This window comes from Ranitomeya variabilis, chromosome 1 (genome assembly GCF_051348905.1).
Source record: "Ranitomeya variabilis isolate aRanVar5 chromosome 1, aRanVar5.hap1, whole genome shotgun sequence".
Lineage (NCBI taxonomy): Eukaryota > Metazoa > Chordata > Amphibia > Anura > Dendrobatidae > Ranitomeya > Ranitomeya variabilis.
In genome coordinates this window covers 446,055,411-446,078,940 of record NC_135232.1, presented here as the reverse complement: position 1 = coordinate 446,078,940, position 23,530 = coordinate 446,055,411, and the positions used below count along the sequence as shown (strand labels likewise).

The 23,530-nt window shown below is 50.2% G+C and overlaps 1 long non-coding RNA gene across 2 annotated transcripts in view; it reads left to right on the top strand.

Annotated features, from left to right (window-relative positions):
- The first annotated feature begins 1,590 nt into the window (after positions 1 to 1,590).
- Positions 1,591 to 23,530, top strand: part of LOC143764289 (uncharacterized) — a 78,496-nt gene continuing 56,556 nt past the window's right edge. For both annotated transcript variants that reach the window (XR_013213143.1, XR_013213145.1), the window contains exon 1: positions 1,591 to 1,669. This is a non-coding gene — a long non-coding RNA (uncharacterized LOC143764289). The remainder of the gene's footprint in view (positions 1,670 to 23,530) is intronic.

Below are 23,530 nucleotides of genomic sequence, written 5' to 3'. Positions count from 1 at the left end.
GGAGACCCTCGGATTTGTACACACAAGTGTCCAGAAATTGCATCCTGGATTGTGAGCACTCCATAGTGAACCCCAAACCAGAGTGCACACCATTTAAGTACAGAAAGAACTGTTCAAGATCAGTACGATCCCCATCCCATATCAGGAAGATGTCGTCGATGTAGCGCCGCCAGCCCCTAACATAGCTCCAGAACCGCGAACCATATACGTGTTCACCCTCCAGGACAGCCATATAGATATTAGCATATGTGGGGGCCACATTGGACCCCATGGCTGTCCCGCGGCGCTGCAAATAGAACTCATCCCCAAAGAGAAAAAAATTCCTCATGAGGACGAACTCCAGCAGCGCCAGGGCGAACCGTGCACAGTCCGGAGCCATGTCGGACCCGGCGAGCGCCACATCGACAGCAGCCAAACCCCTGGTATGCTCGATGGATGTATATAATGAAGTGACATCAAAGGAGACCAACCACGTAGAGTCACTGACCTGTACACCCTCTAAGGATCTCATAAAATCGCTGGTATCCCTCACATATGAGGGTGCAGAAATGGCAAATTTTCTCAACAATTGGTCCAAAAAGATCGCTACCTTATTACAAAGAGACCCCCTTCCCGATACAATCGGGCGACCAGGGGGCCTCCGCAGATCCTTATGTATTTTTGGGAGGGTGTACAGGACAGGGACCACCGGGTGGTCTACCCTGAGAAATGTAGAAAGTTTGGTATCAATGAGGCCATTGTGCAAGGCTCCATCAATCAAACTATCCAGTTCTGTTTTGTACAACTGGGTGGGGTTCACCTGAAGTCTCTCATAAACATTAGCATCCGAAAGCTGTGACCTAATCTCGTCAACATATTGTACCGTGTCCATCACCACCAAGGCCCCGCCCTTGTCGGCTGGCTTGATGGTGATGGACTTGTTTCTCCTTAGTACCCCAATTTCTCTTCGTTCAGCATAGGTTAAATTAGGACGGGATCTACACTGTGACCTGGAGGCCTTGGAGGATGAGACCCACTTCCTGCTACACTGCCCCAAATACTCAGCAGTGAGGGACACTCACTTTAAGAGACTCTCCGATCTCTTCCCGGGTTTCAGGTCCATGAAGGAGGAAGGCAAAACGTATATCCTGCTGGGGGAGGAAGAGAGCGCAGTGGAGATAGCAGCGCAGTATGTGAGTGTGTGCCATAGACTGCGAGAAGGACAACCATGATATGCCTTGGACTTCCTTAGCCCGCACCCTGTACCCCATCCATCGTCCCCACAGTCCCCACCCTTTATCCCCACAGTCCCTACTGTACATGTGCTTTGGCAAAACTATTGTTTATTTGGTCCTGCCATTAAAGCTTCATTGAATTGAATTGAATTGAATATATTACTCAGGTATATAGCAGGGGTGTACATATATATATATACTGTGCATTACATGGGTATACAGCAGGGTATATATAATATACAGTAGGTATATAGCAGGGGTGTACATACTGCACAGGAGCTGGTTGAATGAGCCTCACACACAACACGGTATGATGTCATGTCACTGTGATGTCACAATAGACTCCAGAGACCAGAACTCAGAGATAAGGTGACGTGACATCACTGGAAGTCAGAACACAGAGACAAAGTGACCAGGACAGCAGCTCAGATAACAGAGGAATGAGAGAAAGCAAGGTAAGTCCACAGGAGCTTCTCTGGGGCAGGTGGTTCTCATGACAGGGACTTGTGAAGTATTGGACAACTAGTGTTGGGCTGTGTGGGTTTCTGGCAGTCAGTGTTATCAGCCGCCGACAACAGCCATTTTAATACCCATGAGACTGCAAGTGGCTCTTTCTTGGTCGCCGACACTCATCACTCATATATATATTTATAGGCATATACAGCAGAATGTGTATATATTACACAGGAGTAAAGCATGGGGCGTACATATATATACACACATTATAGGGGGTATACAGCAGGGTGTGTATATATCACACATGTATACAGCAGGAGGTATACATATATTATAGGGGTATACAGCAGGGTGTATATATTACTCAGGTATATAGCAGGAGGTGTACATATATATTGTACATTATAGGGGTATACAGCAGGGTCTGTATATATTACTCAGGTATATAGCAGGGGGTGTACATATATATACTGTACATTATAGGGTATAAAGCAGGGTGTGTATATATTACTGGGGTGTACATATAGAGTATGTACACATAGAGGTATACAGAATGGTGTGTATATATTACTATCGTATATAGCAGGGGTGTACATATATATTCTGTACATTATATTGCTATACAGCAGGGTGTGTATATACATACCTCCCAACTTTTGAAGATGGGAAAGAGGGGCAAATTTTAGGCCACACCCATTCATAACTAGCCACACCCATATCCACGTCCCAACCACAATCATTTAGCATTGCTGATCACACTGTTTCATAAAGAATAAATATAAACAAAAAATATGGCCACGCAGTGCTCCATACTGTATAATGGCCACACATGATGCTCCATACTGTATAATGGCCGCACATAATGCTCCATACTGTATAATGGCCGCACATGATGCTCCATACTGTATAATGGCCGCACATGATGCTCCATACTGTATAATGGCCGCACATGATGCTCCATACTGTATAATGGCCATACAGTGCTCCATACTGTATAATGGCCATACAGTGCTCCATACTGTATAATGGCCCCACATGATGCTCCATACTGTATAATGGCCCCACATGATGCTCCATACTGTATAATGACCGCACATGATGCTCCATACTGTATAATGACCGCACATGATACTTCGCACCGTATAATGGCCACACATAGCTACTCCTACACACGCGGCTGCGCTCCATACACACGCGCTCCGCTCCATACACCTCGTACACACACGGCTCCGCTCCATACACCTCGTACACACACGGCTCCGCTCCGTACACACACGGCTCCGCTCCGTACACACACGCGGCTGCGCTCCGTACACCTCTTACACACACGCGCGCTTCGCTCTGTACACCTTGTACACACATGCGCTCCGCTCCGTACACACACGGCTGCACTCCGTACACCTCGTACACACACGGCTGCACTCCGTACACCTCGTACACACATGGCTCCGCTCCGTACACCTCGTGCACACACGGCTCCGCTCTGTACACCTCGTACACACACAGCTCCACTCCATACACCTCGTACACACACGGCTCCGCTCTATACACCTCGTACACACACGGCTCCGCTCCATACACCTCGTACACACACGGCTCCGCTCACCTCGTACACACACGCGCTCCGCTCCATACACCTCGTACACACACGGCTCCGCTACATCCACACTGTACACCTCCTGACCCCACACACGGCAGCTTACCTCATCCAGCAGGCAGCATGGCAAGTTGGCAACCAGCAAGCTGAGTCCTGCAATCCACGAGGTCCCGATCATGTGACCCATGACTCCTCTCCCTGTGACCTCATCACAGGTCCTATGGCCACGAAGCAGCCAATATGTGCTGTGTGTGCTGTGCTCAGGCAGCTCTGCGGGTGCAGGGAAGAGGCTGACCGCAGTGACCGCCTGATATTGCAGCACACCTCCCAACCACTGCGGGACAACTAATGTGGGATCGCGGGGCTGACTGTCAAAATCAGGATAGTCCCGCTGTATCCGGGACGGTTGGGAGGTATGTATATATTACTCTGGTATATAGTAGGGGTGTACATATATGTACTTTACATTATATGGGTATACAGCAGGGTGTGTATATATTACTCAGGTATGTAGCAGGGGTGTACATATATATACTGTACATTACATGGGTATACATGGGTATACAGCAGGGTGTATATATATTATATAGGTATATAGCAGGGGTGTACATACTGCACAGGAGCTGGTGGATGGAATCCCACACACCACACAGTATGATGTCACGTGACTGTGATGTCACAATAGACTCCAGACACCGGAACTCAGAGATAAGGTGACGTGACATCACAGGAAGTCAGAACACAGAGAGCAAGTGACCAGGACAGCAGCTCAATTAACAGGAGCTTCTCCGGGGCAGGTGGTTCTCATGACAGGGACTTGTGAAGCATTGGACAACTAGTGATGGGCAGTGTGGATTTCAGCCATTTTAATTCCCATGAGACTGCAAGCGGCTCTTACTTGGTCGCCAACAATCATCACTCATATATATATATATTCATAGGGATATACAGCAGAATGTGTATATATTACACAGGAGTAAAGCATGGGGCGTACATATACATACACACATTATAGGGGTATACAGCAGGGTGTATATATATTACTCCGATATATATATATATATATATATATATATATATATATATATATATATATATACACTCACCGGCCACTTTATTAGGTACACCTGTCCAACTTCTTGTTAACACTTAATTTCTAATCAGCCTATCACATGGCGGCAACTCAGTGCATTTAGGCATGTAGACATGGTCAAGACAATCTCCTGCAGTTCAAACCGAGCATCAGTATGGGGAAGAAAGGTGATTTGAGTGCCTTTGAACGTGGCATGGTTGTTGGTGCCAGAAGGGCTGGTCTGAGTATTTCAGAAACTGCTGATCTACTGGGATTTTCACGCACAACCATCTCTAGGGTTTACAGAGAATGGTCCGAAAAAGAAAAAAAATCCAGTGAGCGGCAGTTCTGTGGGCGGAAATGCCTTGTTGATGCCAGAGGTCAGAGGAGAATGGGCAGACTGGTTCGAGCTGATAGAAAGGCAACAGTGACTCAAATCGCCACCCGTTACAACCAAGGTAGGCCTAAGAGCATCTCTGAACGCACAGTGCGTCGAACTTTGAGGCAGATGGGCTACAGCAGCAGAAGACCACACCGGGTACCACTCCTTTCAGCTAAGAACAGGAAACTGAGGCTACAATTTGTACAAGCTCATCGAAATTGGACAGTAGAAGATTGGAAAAACGTTGCTTGGTCTGATGAGTCTCGATTTCTGCTGCGACATTCGGATGGTAGGGTCAGAATTTGGCGTAAACAACATGAAAGCATGGATCCATCCTGCCTTGTATGGAGCATCTTTGGGATGTGCAGCCGACAAATCTGCGGCAACTGTGTGATGCCATCATGTCAATATGGACCAAAATCTCTGAGGAATGCTTCCAGCACCTTGTTGAATCTATGCCACGAAGAATTGAGGCAGTTCTGAAGGCAAAAGGGGGTCCAACCCGTTACTAGCATGGTGTACCTAATAAAGTGGCCGGTGAGTGTATATATATATATATATATATATATATATATATATATATATATATACATATATACATATACATATACATACACACACACACATTATTGGGGTATACAGCAGGGTATGTATATATTACTCAGGTATATAGCAGGGGTGTATATGTACTGTACATTATAGTGGTATACAGTTGGGTGTGTATTTATCACTCAGGTATATGGCAGGAGTGTACATATATGTACTTTACATTATATGGGTATAGAGCAGGGTGTGTATATATTACTCAGACATGTAGCAGGGGTGACATATACAGTATTTACACATTATAGGGGTATACAGAATGGTGTGTATATTTTACTATGTTATATAGCAGGGGTGTACTGTACATATATATACTGTACATTATATGGGTATACAGCAGGGTGTGTATATATTACTCAGGTATATAGCAGGGGTGTACATTATATATCTATATATATATTTTCCGTCTGTCTGTCTGTCTTTCTGTCTGTCTGTCCTGGAAATCCTGTGTCTGTCTGTCTTTCTGTCTGTCTGTCCTGGAAATCCCGTGTCTCTGATTGGTCGAGGCCGCCAGGCCTTGACCAATCAGCGACGGGCACAGTATCGACGTAGATGTCATAATGGTTGCCAAGGCGACGATGATGTCATAAAGGTATACTACGGGGACATGCATATTCTAGAATACCCGATGTGTTAGAATCGGGCCACAATCTAGTATATATATATATATATATATATATATACACTGCACATTACATGGGCATACAGGGTGTATATATATTATATAGGTATATAGCAGGGGTGTACATACTGCACAGGAGCTGGTGGATGGAACCCCACAAACAACACGGTATGATGTCACGTCACTGTGATGTCACAATAGACTCCAGAGACCGGAACTCAGAGATAAGGAGACGTGACATCACAGGAAGTCAGAACACAGAGACCAAGTTACCAGGACAGCAGTTCAGGTAACAGAGGGATGAGAGAAAGCAAGGTAAGTCCACAGGAGCTTCTCCGGGGCAGGTGGTTCTCATGACAGGGACTTGTGAAATATTGGACAACTAGTATTGGGCAGTCCGGCCAATTTTTGGAGAGATGGATCATTTGGATTCCAAACGGATACCAATTTATTATATGCTAACCTGTGTTTACAAATTATGGTAAAATCAACAGAATCAAATGTGGATGAAACCCCGTCCACCTACAGTCCGCCAATAGCAGAATTATTCAGGATGGATGTCTAGCATTCAGTTTCATCAGTCATGGACAACAGCTATTTTTGTCCCCATGAGACTGCAAGCAGCTCTCACTGGGTCACCAGCACCCATCACTATGGCCAACTCCTTTAAGCTTGAGAAAAATGTGACTTTATTGACTGTAATATGGAAGCATGTGTCCTGGTAAGGCCGGTTTCACACGTCAGTGGCTCCGGTACATGTGGTGACAGTTTTCTCACTGACTCACGTAGACACATTAAAATCAATGTGTCTCTGCACATGTCAGCGTGTTTTCACGGACCGTGTGTCCGTTTGAAAAACACGGAGACATGTCCCTGTTCGTGGGAGCACACGGATCACACGGACCCATTAAAGTCAATGGGTCCGTGTAAAACATGTACCGCACACGGATGCTGTCCGTGTGCCGTGCAGGAGACAGCGCTACAGTAAGCTCTGTCCCCCCAGCTTGTGGTGCTGAAGCCGCCATTCATCCCTTCTCTCCAGCAGCGTTAGCTGGAGAGAAGGAATGAAAAATCAATGTTTTTTTATTTTTTTTGTGGTTAAAAGAAACTTCCCGGCAACCTCCCCCCTCCCATTCCCTGTGCGCCACTGGAAATAAAATATTCACCCAGCTCCCTCGATGCTTCCTCTCAGCGCCGCAGCTTGTCCTGTATGAGCGGTCACGTGGTGCCACTCATTACAGTGATGAATATGCGGCTCCACCTCCCATAGGGTGTGCACTCAGTATAAAAAATTCCTCCATTACTGGTGATGCCTGTGCAGGATCCAGGTTACAAAGTGTGAACACAAAGATGTCACTGATATTCTGCTCCAGACGCCAAAAAGGTCTTCTCAGAATCTGAAGTTTTCTCTGCAAGATTAAATGGGTTTTCCACCAACAAAGTACATGGAGGAATTTTTTATACTGAGTGCACACCCTATGGGAGGTGGAGCCGCATATTCATCACTGTAATGAGCGACACCACGTGACCGCTCATACAGGACAAGCTGTGGCGCTGAGAGGAAGCATTGAAAGATTTTTCAATAATAAGTTCCACAATTGGATTTGTTAAAAAAAGTTCCTGTGCTGAGACAATCTCATAAATGTGTCCCTTAAATGTATTGTGTAATGGCTATGTCTGACCGTGCAGGAACCATACAACATCATGCCACAGCTCCTGGGCAGGGGAGGAAGCAAAAAAGTATACAGGCATTACATCATGGCAGAAGTGTAGCTAGGGTTTTGGTTCAGGGGGGCGAAGCTTCTGAGTGGGCCCCTAACTAGGTAACCTTCATTATAATTCGGTGACGCGCCCTAAGGGTATGTGCACACGCTGCAGATTTTGCTGCAGATCCGCAGCGTTTCCGCAGCTGCGGGTCCGCAGCAATTTCCTATGAGTTTACATTACAATGTAAACCTATGGGAAACAAAAAACGCTGTGCACATGCTGCGGTAAAAAACGCGCGGTAACGCAGTGGTTTACATTCCGCAGCATGTCACTTCTTTCTGCGGATTCCACAGTGGTTTTACACCTGCTCCAATAGAAAACCGCAGTTGTAAAACCGCAGTGAAATCCGCAGAAAAACCGCCTTAAATCCGCAATAAATCTGCAACAGCAGTGCAGCGTTTTGCCCTGCAGATTTATCAAATCCACTGTGGAAAAATCCGCAGTGGACCATTCTACATGTGCACATACCCTATGTCATGTCCCACGACTTGGGAAATCATTCAATGTTTGCATTGCTTGTGTTCTATCCTTCTTTCTAGGCAGAAGTTTGCTTTTCCCTGTATTTTGTCCCAACTCTCTCACTGTAGTCCTGTGATGTATGTTTGTTCACGCCCTTATTCTCCATTTTGTCATCATCCCCATATCTGTATGCATCCTATTACATGTCCTCTGTTGAATATTCCTTTTTACCTGCTACTTTCATCATAATACAAGAATTTCGGTTAAAGCAATCCTCTTTTCCTGGAGTCTTCTTACATGAGATCGTGGCTGAGTTAAGCTATCTGATAAATCGGTATGAACGTGAGTACAGGTCAATACGGAAGCGCCCAAAAGAAAGGCCTATCCAGGCACCACTGCGTTCTACATATCCATGAGTCAGAACAGTAAAAAGGAATAACCTGCCTTCAGAGACAGTAACTCAAGGTCTGTGCTGAACCTCAGTGGAAAAGGACATTTCCCAGATACACAGTAACCCAGTTCCCAGCCAGACCCCAGCGTGCATAGAAGCACACACTGCAGATAAACAGTGAGAACTATAACCCTCATCATCCACTCTTCCTGCCTGCAAGCAAATCATGTCTGAAGCGAGGTATACAATGTCCCTACCAGACTTACAAACACAGGAAAGAGACCTAGATCCCCATCCACCAGCTAGTGAAAGAGGAAAACGTACAGTTAAACCTACATGGAAAGTCATGGAGAATTTAGAGACTGAAAAATGTGTTGTATATAGTGATGTGTCTTCACTATGGGAGAAAGTGCTGAGTCACATAGACACTGTATCAAGGCCTGCTTCTCATGAGTTACCACTAGAGGGAGTCCTAGAACAATTATGCACAGCATACCAAAGGTATATGGAGAAGACTGACCAATACATTATTCTCCTGAAGAAACTGAATCTGCCAGAGACTTTAAAAGAATTGCAAAGTTTCCAGCAGCTTAATTCTGAAAGGGACTGCACCGTACGTGACATTAAAACCAAGATAGAGGCTAAAATTGCACGGACACCAGATGCATCATCTCGCTCATCCAAATCGTCTAAGCACTCAAAACGCTCATCTAGGTCAAGTTCATCAAAATATTCCACTCTCAGCCAGCAGCTTATAAGGGCACGTGCTAAGGCAGAAACGTCTAAGATACAAGCAACCTTTGCGCAAAGGAGAGCAGAAATGGATGCAGCCACAGCACAAAAGAGAGCAGAAATGGATGCAGCCACAGCACAAAAGAGAGCAGAAATAGAAGCAGCCACAGCACAAAAGAGAGCAGAAATGGATGCGGATGCAGCACGCAAGGAAGCTCTGGAGAAGGAATGTGAGCACGCAACAGCCATGGCGGAGTTAAGGATCCTGGAGCGAGCTATCAGTGGGAGTCAAAGAGACAGCATCAGTTTGTGTGAAGTGGAGGCGGAGGACCCTATTGAACGCACAAGAGACTACGTGCTAAGCCAAAATGGCGAACCGCAGATCATCACTAACACTTCTGGTGGCGTTCATGCTTCTCCAGGACACCAGGATGCCGATCCACTTACAGAACCCTACACTCAAGGTCAGTACAATGCTCCCAAACTTGAACTTCCTTCGTATTCCAGTATGCGCCAAGACCCTGCATCTCATCAAACTCCACAGGCTATTATCTACACGCAACCCAATATACCGGCAGGTCATTATACTCTCGACAACCGCACAGTGCCAGCTCCGCATGTAGCAGAGACTATACCCACCAAACCGGTTGCTGGACTAAATGCATATGCCACTCCATACTTACCCACGTTTCAAGTCCAAGACGTCTCCACTCCTATGTACAACACCGCTCAGCCCACATTCGTGCATCCTAAGTCAGAAAGAACAGACATGTCCGACTTCGCAAGGTACATGATTCGCCGCGAACTTACTAAAACCGGTCTCACAAGGTTTGACGACCAACCTGAAAATTACAGAGGTTGGAAAAATGCCTTTAGAACCGTAACTAGTGACCTCGGCATCACTGCTGCCGAAGAGCTGGACCTGCTAATCAGATGGCTAGGACCACAATCCACCGAGCGTGTCAAGAGACTCAGGTCTGTACATATCAGTAATCCAACGGCTGGTCTCATGGCTGCATGGGAAAGACTAGAGAAAAACTTTGGCAGTCCAGAAGCCATAGAGGACGCACTGTTCAAGCGATTACAGAGTTTTCCAAAGATATCAAGCAAGGACAGTTCAAAGTTCCTAGAGCTCAGTGACTTGCTGTTAGAGCTCCAGCTGGCCAAGGCAGACACCCACCTACCTGGCCTCAGCTACCTGGACACTGCTCGTGGAGTAAATCCCATTATCTCCAAGCTACCGTACAACGTGCAAGAAAGGTGGACTACACTAGGGTCAAAATACAAGAAAGACCATCAAGTGTCATTTCCTCCATTCTCCTACTTCTGTGAGTTTATAAAAGACGTGGCAGAGCGCAAGAACGACCCAAGCTTTTCTTACCAAGAATCCAGTGGCCCAGCTTCACCTCCTTCTAAATACGTCAGCGCACGCTCGAACGACAGAAACCGCAGAGGTCCAGTGTCAGTGAAGAAGACGGATATTCTTCCCTTACCAACACCAGCCCCAGACAAGAGTAACAAAGGTGAAAAGATAGAGAACCCAAATCGTGAATGTCCCATCCACAAGAAGCCACATCCCTTAAAAAAGTGCATCGGCTTCAGGAAGAAACCGCTCCAGGAACGCAAGGAGCTTCTAAAGAAGTTCGGGGTATGCTACAGATGTTGTGCTTCTACTGAACACCTTGCTAAAGACTGTAAAACTACAATTAAGTGCATGGAGTGTGACAGTGAGGACCACGTACAAGCACTCCACCCATTCCGTCCTGACTCTACACTTACTCCTTCCCCCACCACGAGCCATGGCGGGGAGGACGCAGCTCAAACTGCAAGCCATACCACAATATCTTCTTCATGCACAGAAGTCTGCGGAGAAGACCTCTGGGACAAGTCCTGTGCGAAGATTTGCCTGGTGAACGTATATCCCAACGGTCACCCAGAGAAAGCCGTGAAGGTGTACGTCCTTCTGGATGATCAGAGCAACCGATCACTTGCAAGGTCAGAACTCTTTGATATGTTTAACTTAAAGGGAAATGCCTACCCTTACACCTTAGGTACCTGCAGTGGTGTTACAGAGGTTTATGGGAGAAGGGCCAGTGGTCTTACAGCGACATCTCTCGAGAACACCGTCGAGATACCGTTACCTACACTGGTCGAGTGCAACCAGATTCCATCCAATCGAGAAGAGATCCCAACGCCAGAGGCTGCTCTTCATCACCAACATCTCAAGGGGATAGCAAACAAGATACCAGCCCTCAACAACAGTGCAGATATCCTGATTCTGCTAGGCAGAGACATCCTCCGGCTGCACAAGGTGCGTCAGCAAATTAATGGACCACACGATGCACCATTTGCCCAACGCTTAGATCTAGGCTGGGTAATCATAGGCAATGTTTGCATACACAAGATGAAGAGACCTAACAACATCTCCTCTTACAAGACACACATCTTGTCAAATGGTCGCAGCACCCATTTCCAACCATGCCCACATCACTACTGGGTGAAAGAGAAAGTGAGCAACACCAAGTGGCAACAGGAATCCTTCAACAACATGAACACACTCCAGTCCTGGGAAGAAAACCTCGGGTCATCAGTGTTCGATTCCACAAGTAATGACAACAAGTTGGCACCCACAAGGGAAGATAAAGAATTTATAAAGGTTATGGATAAAGAATTTGTTCAAGACGACTCCAACAGTTGGGTAGCTCCTTTACCCTTTCGTTTCCCAAGAGTGAGGTTGCCGAACAACCTGCAGCAAGCAACTGCAAGGTTCTCATCCTTAAAGCGTACCCTAAAGAGGAAACCAGAGATGGAGAAGCATTTCATTGACTTTATGCAGAACATCTTTGACAGAAATCATGCTGAACCTGCGCCACCACTGAGGGAGGGAGAAGAATGTTGGTATCTTCCATCCTTTGGTGTCTATCACCCTCGCAAGCCTAATCAGATCAGAGTGGTGTTTGACTCCAGTGCTCAGTTTGAAGGCCTCTCTCTCAATAACCTGCTCCTAACTGGGCCCAACCTGAACAACAGCCTCCTTGGAGTATTGATCCGCTTCAGACAAGAACCTGTTGCCATAATGGCCGACATTCAGCAGATGTTTCATTGCTTCATTGTGAAAGAAGACAACAGAAACTATCTTAGGTTCCTATGGCACAAGGACAACAATGTCAACAATCAGGTCATAGACTACCGGATGAAGGTCCATGTCTTCGGCAACAGTCCCTCACCTGCTGTGGCGATCTATGGACTGAGACGGACAGCCCAGGAAGGTGAGAGAGAGTACGGTTCCGATGCTCGGCAATTTGTAGAGAAGAACTTCTACGTGGACGATGGGCTCAAGTCCTTGCCCACAAGCGAAGATGCAATTGACCTACTCTCCAGAACACAGGAAATGCTATCCACATCAAACCTCAGACTCCACAAGATTATCTCTAACAGTCAAGAGGTAATGAACGCGTTTCCATCTGAGGACCATGCCACAAACCTAAAGGACCTCAACTTGGGTTCCGATGTTCCTCCAACACAGCGCAGCCTTGGTCTACTGTGGGATATCAAACGGGACACCTTCACTTTCCAAGTGTCACCCTATGACAAACCCTTTACCAAACGAGGAGTCCTATCTGTCATAAATAGCATCTATGATCCTCTCGGGTTTGTAGCACCCATCACTATTCAAGGCAAGATACTGTTAAGACAGCTTACGGCCGAGAACACGGATTGGGACACCCCGCTCCCAACTCAGAAACAGCAAAGGTGGGAGGCGTGGAAGAAGTCTCCGAAGTTCTTAGAGCAACTCCAAGTCCCACGTTGTTATTCTCCAAGATCACCTTTGACTGCAATCAGAAGAGAAGTCCATATTTTCTCTGACGCATCTACAGAAGCCATAGCCGCAGTAGCTTATCTGATGACCTTAGGAACTAACAAGGTACACTGTGGTTTCATCCTGGGTAAAGCCAAATTAACTCCAAAGCCTGCACACTCTGTACCCAGACTCGAGCTTTGCGCTGCGGTATTGGCAGTAGAAATTGCTGAAGTTGTACAAGACGTAATGAACGCGTTTCCATCTGAGGACCACGCCACAAACCTAAAGGACCTCAACTTGGGTTCTGATGTTTCTCCAGCCACACTTCTCACACAGAAGATTGGAGCTGCTACAGTTCCGCCTGGGAACTTCGATAATAAGGACATTTACAGACGTCAGTGGAGGCAAGTACAACACCTGGCTAACGTGTTTTGGCATCGATGGAAGACCAAATATTTACACTTGCTTCAAAACCGTCACAAATGGCAGACGCCCAGTCCCAATCTCCAAGAAGGAGACCTTGTTCACTTAAAGGACAAAGAGGCTCATCGTAATGACTGGCCAATGGGACTTATCACCAAAGTCCTACCCAGTGAGGACGGAAAGACTCGTAAGGTAGAAGTTAAGGTGACAAAAGGGGGCTCTACCCGAACCTTCTTCCGCCCGGTCACTGAACTCGTGCTGCTTCTACGAAAGGAGGACATCACATGAACTGAACATGCTCCTGGACGTTGTTCACGGCGGGGAGCATTCCTCCTCATTCCCCAGTTTATTGAATGTTGACATTTTCCATTGGATTGAACCTTTAACATTCCCATTGGATTCTGGGTTGGTGGAAGAGTTTGCATGTTTGCGGCTTCCCCAATCTGAAGATGGGTTTTATATACTTGAACTTATCTTTCGGTGTGATCTACGGGTCAACAACAACAAGTTGGACTTAAAAATCTTTTATGTTTTATTATTGCATGCATGTTTTCTTCCTCTTGTTTTTTCAGGTTCGAACGACTTCGAAGAATTACGGACATCGTGAAATCCAAGGATTTCAGACGGGGAGTGTCATGTCCCACGACTTGGGAAATCATTCAATGTTTGCATTGCTTGTGTTCTATCCTTCTTTCTAGGCAGAAGTTTGCTTTTCCCTGTATTTTGTCCCAACTCTCTCACTGTAGTCCTGTGATGTATGTTTGTTCACGCCCTTATTCTCCATTTTGTCATCATCCCCATATCTGTATGCATCCTATTACATGTCCTCTGTTGAATATTCCTTTTTACCTGCTACTTTCATCATAATACAAGAATTTCGGTTAAAGCAATCCTCTTTTCCTGGAGTCTTCTTACATGAGATCGTGGCTGAGTTAAGCTATCTGATAAATCGGTATGAACGTGAGTACAGGTCAATACGGAAGCGCCCAAAAGAAAGGCCTATCCAGGCACCACTGCGTTCTACATATCCATGAGTCAGAATACCCTAATAGTGGAGGAGAACCTCAGCAGATGACCACGCTATTACTGAAGATAATCTCTATATAACGATCAACAAGGATATCACCGCCATATGGTCAGTGGTAAATACCAGCTCTACAGAACATGTAAGAGATCACAGCACAGTTACAGATAATGACTTACTGCTGATGTTCTCTGATGGAATCATTCACTTTTCCCGTCTTTTCCATCTGGCCCAAACCAACATGACAACTTCTTCCACCCAGGACTCATCTGCAGAGAAAACAACAAAGACACATTTCACTTCTCATATTCCAGCCATCACCATCTATTCCCAACCTGCAGAAACCCCTTATCCTAATGATATCCCAATACTGAGCTGCTGCTGCTGCCGTGTGTGTCCCTATTACTGCACCTGCTGTGTAGTTGTCTGTGCCTTCTAAATTCTAAAGCACCCCTCTATAATATAGTAATGCCGGGTGCAAGTGCCCTAGAAAACAGTGCTCACATTTTTCTCCCTCGAAAGTAATATTGCTATGTGTGCCCCTTTGATAGTCACAGTAACCTGAGATCCCCTATGTAACAGGGTCTTCCGAGCTGGAGTACCTCTTTCGTACCACCCCGTGTTTCAGGAGGTCCACTCTGCTTTAGCTGGAGTCTGAATGAAGGACGTTGGCTGGAATTCCTTGATTACATGGGCGCATATAAAATATCACTGCTTCTCCACGTATTTCCAGTATGACAACACTTTTCTCACAGGACACAGAATATATATCACACAGGTACAGAGGGCAGGCCTACTAAAAAGCGGCAGGCCAGACATACATTACAATTGCCGCAGGGGGCCGGAGCCTGCCGATATTTACTGTGGTAATTACAAAGGTGGGAGAGGTCAGAAGGGGATATCTTGTCCCCTCTGCTCAGGGGCGCAGCCTGTGGGCTGATGCATTAGGGACATGCCTCTCACATGGAAACTATTATACATACATATAACTGCACAACATAATCTGGGTACTGAGGGGTTACGTAACAGGAGGGTAATCAGAGGCCACACCCAAATTTGGAGGCCAACAGAGGCCACACCACAACTTGGAGGGTAACGGGGGCCACATCCCAAGTAGGAGGGAATCGGAGGCCACAATCCAACTTGGAGGGTACCAGAGGCCACACCCTAATTCAGGGGGTACAGGAAACCACACCCCAACTCGGAAGGTAATGGAGCCCACGCCCCATTTTGGAGGGTACTCGGAGGCCACACCCAAATTTGGAGGGTAATGGAGGCCACACCCAACTTGGAGGGTAACAGAGGCCACACCCCAACTCGGATGGTCCCCGTAGGCCACACACCAACTCGGAGGGTATTGGAGTCCACAACCCAACTCGGAGGTTATTGGAGGCCACACCCCAACCCAGAGGGTACCGGAGGCCACACCCCAATTCAGAGTGTAGCGGAAACCACACCCCAAATCGGAGGGTAGCAGAGGCCACACCCCAACTCAGAGGGTACTGGAGGCAACACCCCAACTCGGAGGGTATCCGGAGGCCACACCCCAACTCGGACGGTGCCCAGAGGCCACACCCCAACTCGGAGGGTACCAGAGGCCACACCCCAAATTGGAAGGTAACCGAACGCTACACCCCAACTCCGAGGGTGCCTGGATGGTAACAGATGCCACACCCCAACTCGGAGGGTATGGGAGGCCACAACCCAGCTTGGAGGGTACCGAAGGTCGCACCCCAACTTGTAGGGTACCCGGAGGACACACCCCAACTCAGAGGTTATCGGAAACCATACCCCAACTCGGACGGTAGCAGAGGCCACAACCCAAATTGGATGATAGTGGACGTAACACCCCAAGTTGAAGGGTATCAGAGGTCACACCCCAACACGAAGGGCACCCGGAGGCCACACCCCAATTCGGAGGGTACTGGAGGCCACACTCCAATTCTAAGGGTGTCGGAGGCCACACCCAAACTCGGAGGGTATTGGAGGCCACAGCCCAACTTTCAGGGTACTCGGAGGCCACATCCAAATTTGGAGGGCAACGGAGGCCACATCCCAACTTGGAGGGTAACGGAATCCACACCTCAACTCAGAGGGTACCAAAGGCCACACCCCGGCTCGGAGGAAAGTGGAGGCCACACCCCAATTCTGAGGGTACCGGAGGCCACACCCCAACTCAGAGGGCAAAGTAAACCACATCCCAACTCAAAGGGTATCGGAGGACACAGCCCAGCTCGTGGGGGAACGGAGGCCACTCCCCAAGAGTCCACACCCCAACTCGGTGGATAATGGAGTCTACACCCCAATTTGGATGGTACTCGGAGGCCACACCCAAATTTGGAGGTTAACGGAGGCCATACCCCAAGAGGCCACACCCCAATTCGGAGGGTACAGAAGGCCACATCACAACTCGAAGGGTACCAGAGGCCACACACACCCCAAATCTGAGGGTACCAGAGGCCACACCCAAACTCGGATGGTATCGGAGGCCAATCCCCAACTCAGAGTGTATAAGGAGGCCACACCCCAACTCGGAGAGTACCCGGAGGCCACACCTCAAATCGGAGGGAACACGAAGGCTACATCCCAAGTCCAAGGGTGCCTGGAAGGTAATGGATGCCACACCCCAACTCGTAGGGTACCAGAGGCCACACCCGAGCTTGGAGGGTACCAGAGGCCACACCCCAACTCGGAGGGTATCATAGACCACACCCAGATTCGGAGGGTACTGGAGGCCACACCCCAACTCTAAATGTACTTGGAGGCCACACCCCAATTCAGAGGGTGTTAGAGGCCACACCCCAATTTGTAGGGTACTGGAGGCCACACTCCATTTTGGAGGGTACCGGAAACCACACCCCAACTTGGAGGGTATTGGAGGCCACACCCCAGGTCAGAGGGTACAAGAAGCAACACCCCAAGAGACTAGACCCCAACTCGGAGGTAATGGAGCCCACACCCCAATTCGAAGGCTACTCGGAGGCCACACCCAATTTTGAAGGGTAATGGAGGCCACATCCCAACTCCGCGGGTGCCTGGAAAGTAATAGATGTCTCACCCCAGCTCGGAGGGTACCAGAAGTCAAACACCAGCTTGGAGGGTACCGGAGGCCACACCCCAACTCGAAGGGTACTCGCAGTCCATATACCAACTCCGAGGGTGCCAGGAAGGTACTGGATGTCTCACCCCAACTCGGAGAGTGCCAGTGGCCACACCCCAGCTTGCAGAAGACTGAAGGCTACACCCCAATTCGGAGGGTACTCGGAGGCCACAACCAAATTTGAAGGGTAAAGGAGGCCACACCCCAGCTCGGAGGGTACCGGAGGCCACAGCCCAACTTGAAGAGTATTGGAGTCAACAACTTAACTCAGAGAGTATCGGAGGCCACACCCACACTCAAAGGATATCGAAGGCCACACCCCAACTCGGAGGGTATAGGAGGCCACACCCCAGCTCAGAGGGTATCAGAGGCCATACACCAACTCAAAGGGTAACGGAGGACACACCCCAACTCAGAAGGTACCCGGAGGCCACACCCCAACTCAGAGGGTACCCGAAGACCACACCCCAACTCAGAGGGTACCAGAGGCTACACCCCAAATCGAAGGGTATTCAAAGGCTATACCCCAACTCTGAGGGTGCCTGGAAGGTAACAGATGCCACACCCAACTCAGAGGCTAACAGAGGCCACACCCCAACTCAGAGGGTACCAGAGGCCACACCCCAAATCGAAGGGTCCCCGAAGGCTACACCCCAACTTCAAGGGTGCCTGGAAGGTAACGGATGCCACAGCTCAAATCGGAGGGTATCGGAGGCCACACCCCAGCTTGGAGTGTAGCAGAGGCCAAACCCATTCTTGGAGGTTAGAGGAGGCCACACCCCAACTCGGAGGGTAACTGAGGCAACACCCCAAATCGGAGGGTACCCGAAGGCTACACCCCAACTCCGAGGGTGCCTGGAAGGTAGCGGAGACCACACCCCAACTCGGATGGTATCGGATGTCACACCCCAACTTGGAGGGTACCGGAGGTCACACCCCAATTCGGAAGGTACCATAGACAACACCCAGACTCGGATGGTACTGGAGGCCACACCCAAACTCTCAGGGTGCTTGGAGGTTACACCCCAATTCAGAGGGTATCGTAGGCCACACCCCATTTTGAAGGGTACCAGGGGCCACACCAGAACTCGGTGGGTACCGGAAACCACACCCCAACTCAGAGGGAATCGGAGACCACACCCCAGCTCGGAGGGTACCAGAGTCCACATCTCAACTCTGAGGGTGCTGTAGTCCACACCCCAATTCGGAGGGTACCGGAGGCCACACCCAAGCTTGAAGGGTACCGAAGTCCGCACCCCAACTCAGAGGATACCAGGAGGACACATCCCAACTCGAAGGGTGCCCGGAGGCCACATCTCAAATTGGAGGGTATTCGGAGGTCACACCTCAATTCGGAGGATACTGGAACTCACACCCCAACTCGGACGGTAGTGCATGCCACACCCCAAGTTGGAAGGTATCAAAGGTCACACCCCAAATCGCAGGGTACCCGAAGGCTACACTCCAACTCCGAGGGTGCCTGGAAGGTAGCGGAAACTACACCCCAACTCGCATGGCAGCGGAGGCCACACCCCTATTCGGAGGGTACTGGAGGCTACACCCCAAGGGGCCACACCCCAATTCGGAGGGTACCAGACGCCACACCCCAATTCGAAGGGTATCATAGACCACACCCAGACTCGGAGGGTACTGGAGGCCACACCCAAACTCTTTAGTGTACTCGGAGGCCAAACCCCAATTCAGAGGGTATTGCAGGCCACACCCCAATTCGGAAGTTACTCGGAGGCCACACCCAAATTTGGAGGGTAACGGAGGCCACACCCCAAGCTAGGAGGGTATAGGAGGCCACACCCTAAATCTGAGAGTATCAGAGGCCACACCCACACTCAGAGGATATCAGAGGCTACACCCCAACTCAGAGGGTATAGGAGGCCACACCCTAACTCAGAGGGTATAGGAGGAGACACTCCAACTCTGAGGGTATCAGAGGCCACACCCCAACTCGGAGGGTATCGGAAGCCACACCCCAACTCAGAGGGTATTGGAGGCCACACCCAAACTCAGATGGTATCGGAGGCCACAGCCAATCTGAGAGGGTACCAGAGGCCACATGCCAACTCGGAGGTTGCGCAGAGGCCAAACCCCAACTCGGAGGGTACCATAGGCCACACCCAAACTCGGAGGGTATCGGATCCCACACTCCAGCTCGAAGGGTACTGTAGGCCACAACCCAATTCTGAGGTATCGGAGGCCATACCCCAACTCTGAGGGTATCGAAGGCCACACCAGAGCTCAGAAGGTACAGGAGGCCACACCTCACCTCGTAGAGTAACAGAGGCCACACCACAAATAGAAGGATGCCGCAGGCCAAACCCGAACTCGGAGGGTAACGGAGGCCACACCGCAACTCGGAGGGTACCCGGAGGACACACTCCAACTTGAAGGGTGCCCAGAGGCCACACTGCAATTCGGAGGGTACCGGAGGCCAAACCCAAAATCAGAGGGTACCGGAGGCCAAACCCCAAATCAGAGGGTATCGGAGGCCACATCCCAACTAGGAGGGTGCATGGAGGCCACACCCCAACTTGGGAGGATATCGGAGGCCACACCACAAATCGAAGGGTACCGGAGGCCACACCACAAATAGGAGGGTACCACAGACCAAAGCCCAACTTGGAGGGAGGGTACCCAGAGGCCAAACCCCAACTCAGAGGGTATCGGAGGCCACACCCCAACTCTGAGGGTGCATGGAGGCAACACCCCAACTTGGAGAGTACCGTATGCTACACCCCAACTCAGAGGGTACTGTAGGCCACAACCCAATTCTGAGGGTATCGGAGGCCATACCCCAACTCTGAGGGTATCGGAGGCCACACCAGAACTCAGAAGGTACAGGCCACACCTCACCTCGTAGAGTAACGGAGGCCACACCACAAATAGGATACCGCAGGCCAAACCCGAACTCGGAGGGTAACAGAGGCCACACCGCCACTCGGAGGGTACCCGGAGGACACACTCCAACTTGAAGGGTGCCCAGAGGCCACACTGCAATTCGGAGGGTACCGGAGGCCAAACCCAAAATCAGAGGGTACCGGAGGCCAAACCCCAAATCAGAGGGTATCGGAGGCCACATCCCAACTAGGAGGGTGCATGGAGGCCACACCCCAACTTGGGAGGATATCGGAGGCCACACCACAAATAGAAGGATACCGCAGGCCAAACCCGAACTCGGAGGGTAACAGAGGCCACACCGCCACTCGGAGGGTACCCGGAGGACACACTCCAACTTGAAGGGTGCCCAGAGGCCACACTGCAATTCGGAGGGTACCGGAGGCCAAACCCAAAATCAGAGAGTACCGGAGGCCAAACCCAAAATCAGAGGGTATCGGAGGCCACATCCCAACTAGGAGGGTGCATGGAGGCCACACCCCAACTTGGGAGGATATCGGAGGCCACACCACAAATCGAAGGGTACCGGAGGCCACACCACAAATAGGAGGGTACCAAAGACCAAAGCCCAACTTGGAGGGAGGGTACCCAGAGGCCAAACCCCAACTCAGAGGGTATCGGAGGCCACACCCCAACTCTGAGGGTGCATGGAGGCAACACCCCAACTTGGAGAGTACCGTATGCTACACCCCAACTCAGAAAGTACTGTAGGCCACAACCCAATTCTGAGGGTATCAGAGGCCACACCAGAACTCAGAAGGTACAGGAGGCCACACCTCACCTTGTAGAGTAACGGAGGCCACACCCAAAATCAGAGGGTATTGGAGGCCACATCCCAACTAGGAGGGTGCATGGAGGCCACACCCCAACTCGGAGGGTGCCTGGAAGGCACTGGACGCTACACCCCAACTTGGAGGGTACTGGAGACAACACCCCAGCTCGGAGGGTACCAGAGGCCACATGCCAACTTGGAGGGTACTGGAGGCCACACCCTAACTCAGAGGGTATAGGATGCCACACCCCAACTCGGAGGGTATCGGTGGCCACATCCAAACTCAGAGGGTATTGGAGGCCACACCCAAACTCGGATGGTATCAGAGGCCACAGCCAAGCTGAGAGGGTACCAGAGGCCAAACGCCAACTCGGAGGTTGTGCAGAGGCCAAACCCCAACTCGGAAGGTACCATAGGCCACACCCCAACTCGGAGGGTATCGGATCCCACACTCCAGCTCGAAGGGTGCTGGAGGCCACATCCCAACTCTAAAGGTATCGGAGGCCGTATACCAACTCTAAAGGTATCGGAGGCCGTATACCAACTCTAAAGGTATCGGAGGCCGTATACCAACTCTGAGGGTATTGGAGGCCACACCAGAACTCAGAAGGTACAGGAGGCCACACCTCACCTCGTAGAGTAACGGAGGCCATACCACAAATAGAAAGATACCGCAGGCCAAACCCCAACTCGGAGGGTAACGGAGGCCACACCACCACTTGAAGGGTGCCCGGAGGCCACACTCCAACTTGAAGGGTGCCTGGAGGCCACACCACAATTCAAAGGGTACCGGAGGCCAAACCCAAAATCAGAGGGTATTGGAGGCCACACCCCAACTCGGAGGGTGCCTGGAAGGCACTGGATGCTACACCCCAACTTGGAGGGTACCGGAGACAACACCCCAGCTCGGAGGGTACCAAAGGCCACACCCCAACTCGGAGGGTAATGAAGGCCACACCCCAACTCGGATGGTGCCCGTTAGCCACACACCAACTCGGAGGGTATTGGAGTCCACAACCCAACTCGGAGGTTATTGGAGGCCACACCCCAACCCAGAGGCCACACCCCAATTCAGAGTGTAGCGGAAACCACACCCCAAATCGGAGGGTAGCAGAGACCACACCCCAACTCAGAGGGTACCAGAGGCAACACCATAACTCGGAGGGTATCCGGAGGCCACACCCCAACTCGGACGGTGCCCAGAGGCCACACCCCAACTCGGAGGGTACCAGAGGCCACACCCCAAATTGGAGGGTACCCGAATGCTACACCCCAACTCCAAGGGTGCCTGGATGGTAACAGATGCCACACCCCAACTCGGAGGGTATCGGAGGCCACAACCCAGCTTGGAGGGTACCGAAGGTTGCACCCCAACTTGGAGGATACCCGGAGGACACACCCCAACTCAGAGGTTAACAGAAGCCATACCCCAGCTCGGAAGGTAGCAGAGGCCACACCCCAACTCGGATGGTAGTGGACGCCACACCCCAAGTTGGAGGGTATCAGAGGTCACACCCCAAAATGGAGGGCACCCAGAGGCCACACCCCAATTCGGAGGGTACTGGAGGCCACAGCCCAACTCTCAGGGTACTCGGAGGCCACATCCAAATTTGGAGGCCAATGGATGGAGACCACACCCCAATTCTGAGGGTACCGGAGGCTACACCCCAACTCAGAGGGTAACGGAGGCCACACTCCAATTCAGAGGGTACCGGAAACCACACCCCAGCTCGGAAGGGTAGCGGAGGTCACACCCCTACTCAGAGGCTACCAGATTCCACACCACAATTCATAGGGTACCGGATGCCACACACCAATTCGGAGGGTTCTGGAGACCACTCCCCAACTCAGACGGTACTGGAGGCAACACCCCAAATTGGAGGATGCCGGAGACCACACCCCAACTCGGAGGGTACCGGAGGCCACACCCCAACCCGGAGGCTGCCAAATGGCACATCTCAACTCAGAGGGTAGCGGAGGCCACACCCTAACTTGGAGGGTAGCGGAGGCCACACACCAACTTAGAGGATATCCGGTGGTCACAACTCAACTTGGAGTGTACAAGGAGGCCACACCCCAAATCGGAGGGTGCCCGGAGGCCACACCTCAGCTTGGAGGGTGCCCTGAGGCCACACCTCATCTCAGAGGCTACCAAATTCCACACCTTAATTCGTATTGTACCCTCCGAATTGTGGTGTAGCCTC